We start from the raw sequence: 5532 nt of genomic DNA, 5'->3' as shown, positions 1-5532 counted from the left end.
TCTGCTGTCACTTTCTATCCCATCAAATCAACAGGAGACGGTATCTGTCCTCCTCCTCCTCCACCTCCTCCTCCCTGCGCATCACAGCTCTGTCCTCAGTTAAAGGTGTCTTTGGGAACTAACTAGGGCAAGGACATATTTGCTGCCTTGTCCATATGTACAGCCTGGTTTAAATGAGTCATTCACTTCGTTTGAAGACAGAAACACCTTTGCACAAATTGAGATCTTTAGTTAGCATCGTATTAGAAGATAACACACACGCAGGCATTCACACAAAAACCAGACACACATCGATGATCGACCAATGAACTACATTCACCATTTACCATCGAGTGCGGTTCTAGACAAGGGTGCCTCCTAAGCCGTTGGGTCAAATGATAAGACAAAATGAGACATGTTTCCTTCCCATCAGGTCATCTAAGCACTTATTTTTAGGCAGACACCATTTTGTTGTAGAAATCGTAGTCTCAGGAATTAATTCCAAAAATGACATTTTTTGTGATTTTCTGGTTACAAAATCAATTGGTTAAAGTCATCCATTCTTCTACAAGGCTAAAAACACTCCTATGTCACACAATATCCCAGTCAAGACTCAATTCACCTACCTACAGTAGGCATTGACACTCTTACTTCACTGCATAATATAGTTCAGGGTAACTACAGTTTTAGAGTATCCTACAGTATATAAAGAAAGATTTAAAGAGGTGGACTACGCTACCCACGTCACTGCAGTCAACAATTGCAACCATAAAAATAGTTTTACCCAGTATACATTTCCTCAGTGCAATGATTCCCTTACCCCCTGCTCAGTAGACTTACTGGTCTAGATATGACACTCTTATTCCCAAATGTATCTGGAATAGGAAGCAAGCCAGGTTGAAGTTTAATACCTTGCAGCGCACTTAGTCAAATGGTGGCCTTGCACTTCGCTATGTTGAACTGTACTACAGAGCTTTTCAGATATGTTGTCTTCAGGTAGGGATGGATCCACTCTCCTTCACTCAAAGAAGGGTTGTTGAGCAATGTTTAATGGGTCACAGAAGATTACAGGATGTTTTGTTGTCAGGTCTTCGTCTGCACAATCCAATCTGGAGGAGGAGGGTGTTTGTTGTATCACAAAAAGAATAAACACACACATACACCACACCGACACACACAGACACATACACACACACACACACACACACACACACACACACACAAACACATTCACCGCTGAGTTTTTGATTTGTGTGTGTGTGTGTGTGTGTGTGTGTGCATATGTGTGTGTGTGTTTTCCTCCTGGGATGTGGAGCCTTTCAAGTTATTGCTTGATATCGTGTAGTTTATCTTCCACTAAATTAACCTCAGAGATGAATCTCAAATGGCAGTCTGACAGGTAAGACAGTTCTATGTCTTGGCACTAAGCCGAAAAACATGCCTGACGTGGCAAAGAGCCAAAACTAAGGACATCAAACAGATGTTTTCTCTTCTATGAACTAACTATTGGCTTTACTGTATCATTCAAAGAGAGGAATAATTGAAGGTAAAGCTCCTTAAACAAGCCAAAGGTGTGTGCAAACACCACACAAAGTACCAAGTATTCATCCTGCATATTCAAATGAAGGCTCTTCTTTTGGCTTTGCATTGTGAGGGTTGCAGGTCTTCCACCAGAAGCCTATCAACCTCTCCTGTGCTATCCTCAGCCTCAGGACACCACGAGAGACTCAGCCCAGTCGAGTGTTAACATCCAGAAGCCCTATCAAAATATTGTGAGTTAGGCTCTTCCTTTCTTCCTTTGTTTACGTTTCCTTCTGGCGGTCTAGCCATCAGAAAGCATTACTGTGAACCATATCTGGTGAGTCTAGGTCACTCCATTATAAGGTAAAACAACAAAGAAATGAGTCCACTCTGCAAGCGTCCTATTGAAGGGTTGAGCAGGACTTGAAAACAACTCCCCTGTTATCTAATTTTCCCCTTGTCTCATTGGAATACATGGGAACTGTTGTGATATGATTATGGTCCAGAAAAGATGCAGGGACAAATATGATGTATAGAGGGGCAGATGGCTAGCTTTAGTTGAATGTTTTTTAATTTATTTTAATTTATTTTTTTACAATAAACTAAACTTAAAATGACATCATGAGGAGAGGTCACAGATCTGATTACTTACTGTATGTCCAAATCTCTCCAGTGAGAATAACAGTCCAAATCCCCTTCCCCCTCCCCCTCCCACACACACTGTCATGTGTCTGTTCCTAACTTTAACCCTAACCCAGTATAGAACGGTTATAGACAAGTTAGATTCAAGAGTGGCGCAAAGACATTACTACATTAAACGGGGAGAACTGATTGGATCCAGCAGGGGTTACTGTAACTGTTGCTCTGGTGTTGGGGTTCCACATGAATATTTGATTTAATCTGAACCCAGCACATCCGCTGGGGTTAACAAACTGAGCAGCTGATTAAACCTATTGTGGCATATTGACACAAAAGACAAGCTAATGGTTGCCTGCCGCTTTGCGTCACCCACAACACCACCCACCCACAAACCCTGCTGCAAAATGGGCTCACTCAAGCATTGCACAAATGCAAGTAGGAGAAACGTCTCTTGTCCAACGTACATCCAGATAGGCTATACAGTGTATATACAAGTTTTATGTTTTGGCAATGGCTTTACTGTTTCTTGTTTGTTCTCATCAGGAACATCAGTGTTATTTCTTATGACTTTAGAGGGGAAAGAGGCCCCATTGGGTCAAGGTCATTTTCTGAAGTGCTGTACTCTAGCAAGGTTCCATGATTCTGGGTCAATACACTACCATCACTGTTGTGTCCACTGGGAACCGTCCTTGTTCCCAGCCCTCAGAGTGCTGCTGGTCTCCTGCTGTGGAGAACAGAGCTGTGACAGAGAGGACATCCGACAGACTGTCACAATAACTGGGCCAACAAGGGAAAACGTTGTGACTTCACCCCGCTGAAGCTCTGGACCTTCATCTCAAAGAAGTCCTCTATATCCTCGTGATTGTGTTCCAGATGCAACAAAGAAAGTCATTCTCCCATGGTACAATAGAAAAGCTGTGGTTAGATGATCACAGCCGATCTTTGTTCAGGGTTTATTTAAAGAGCTGGCTGGAGCTGTGTTTTTATTGGCAGTCAACTGTTGCCTTTGGATCTACTAACTCATTGTGGAGATGTTAGCATCCCCCCCTGCTGAGAGCAATAACATTGTATCAGCTCATGACACATTCTGAGTGGCTGAGCTATTTGGATGACTTCCTGCCTGCAGTGTTGATGTCTCTATAGAGCCACAGGACTTCCATGTTGATCATGTCACTCTGTATCCTCAGACCTCTTATCAGCCTGGCCCCATCATGATGAGAAGGATGAGGAGAGACTATTCTTCCTCAAATCAAGACAGAAGACCATGGACTCTTGAACTGCACTAATACTGGGTTATTTATTGACTGACCTGGTAGATTTGACCTTAGGTGACACTCAGATATCTGCTACTTCATTGATAATAAGAAACAATTTGATGTGATACAATAACATTGGGCATTGTTATAATTGAGTTACTCATTACTATGAAGTTAAAGTAGAGATTATCAGCTTTTATTTGATGGTATTTGTGTACATATTGGTTTCACCATTTAGAAAAGGCAACACTTTTTATACGTAATCCCCTATTTCAGGGCACCAAAAGTAATAGGACAATTAGTTTGACAGGGGTTTCTGGTTAGTCAGGTGTGTTCCGTCACATAATTTGTGCAGACATAAGAGAGCTGTCAATGACTAGTATTGATTCTAGACAGTAGCACTCTCCAAGAGGTAGGTGTGAATGTGTCTACCAACCGCAGAATACATCACCAGCCGAACTACAGAGGCTTCACTGCAAGGTGCAAACCACTAGCTATCCTCAAAAAGGATGGTCAGGTTACCGTTTGCTAAAAAGTACCTAAAAAGGGGTCTGGAAAAGGGACAGACAAGACTAATATTATCATGTACCACAGTGATTGCAAGAGGAACGTTTGGAGAAAAAAGAAACTGATTTACAGCATATCAGCTTTTCTGTGAAACATGGTGGAGGGGGTGTTATGGTTTGGGCATAGAACTGTCTAACTTGTCTTAATTGATGATGTAACTGTTGACGGCAGCAGCAGAATGTATTCAAAGTGTACAGAAACATCTTGTCTGCTTGAGTACAAGCAAATGCCTCAAAATTCATTGGGTGCTGCTTCATCATACAATAAGACAATGACCAAAAACATACTGCCATAGCGACTAGGGAGTTTTTCAGGACCAAAAAGTGGAAGTTTCTTGGCTGGTGAAGTAAATATTTAGATTTAAATCCATTTGAACATGCATTTAATTTCCATATGATAAGACTTTAGGCAAAAAGACCTCAAAACAAACAACAACTGAAGATGGCTGTAGTACAAGCCTGGCAGAGCATCACCAGAGAAGATACTCAGTGTCTGGTGGGGTCAATGGGGCGCAGATTCAGGCAGTTATTCCATGCAAAGGATTGTTAACCAAATACTACACATAAGTGCTTAATTTGTGAATGGTGAAAAGCAACATGTACAAAAATACCCTTAAATAAAAGCTAAAAATCTATACTTTAACCTCATAGTAATTGTTTGATTTCACATGCAAACCTTTAGAGTATAGCCAAAAGAAGAAACAATGCTTCACTGTCCCTTTACGTATGCAGGACACTGTATATAGAGTGCAATATACACAAGGGAGGTGGTGTAAAGGTCAGTATCAGAGCCCTGCAGGCTTGGTTGATGCTAGCTGACTGATGACCAATTCCCACTCTCTTGGAACCCACCCTAGCCCTCATGGGCCCACTAGTCACTAAGTGCAGGCTTTCAACAGGCCACCAGAGACCCTCTGACCTTCTCTACACAGCAAATGGTCCTGTCTGCATACAACTCCTGTCTCACTGGGACTGCTGTTGCTCAATGTCCTGGTCTACCATTTCAGATAAGTTTCACCCTGAAAGTTAAACATTGCGCTGTATATATATATATACATAAGTAAAACAAATTATTATTATAAAAATAGATATTTGTATTGTTGTATTGTTGAGTTGAACTGGTATTATCTAAATCATTCTCATTTTCAAAATGTAATCAGAAGAGACAGAATCATCAGATAAATTACAGAGGATGGATTTAGGCAGAACTTATTCAGCAACCCTACTCCATGTCTCTGCTTAGAAGTGATAGTTCTAGAGCCAGCATCCGCAGCAGCCGTACCACCACCAGCCCTCTGTCAGAAGGAGTGTATTAGAAACAGCCTGGATGGCTCCACAGTGCTCCAAACCTCTCAGGGGATCTCAGGATCTAGGTTAAGGCTACTTGGGGGGGGGGGGGGGGGGGGTCCATAAGAGCTTTCCTCCCTCAAAACATATTTCCTCTTTAAACCCTCAGCAAACAGCATACCTTACACTAATACATGTGGATGTCTCGTTGACCATGTCTGTGTTTTGCTGTGAACATGTTGTAAAGGATTTGATATAATCTGGATGACAGAGACTCCCACTGA

Source organism: Argentina silus (assembly GCF_951799395.1).
Source record: "Argentina silus genome assembly, chromosome: 14".
Lineage (NCBI taxonomy): Eukaryota > Metazoa > Chordata > Actinopteri > Argentiniformes > Argentinidae > Argentina > Argentina silus.
The sequence above is the reverse complement of the archived record's forward strand: the minus strand, read 5'-3'. Positions refer to the sequence as shown.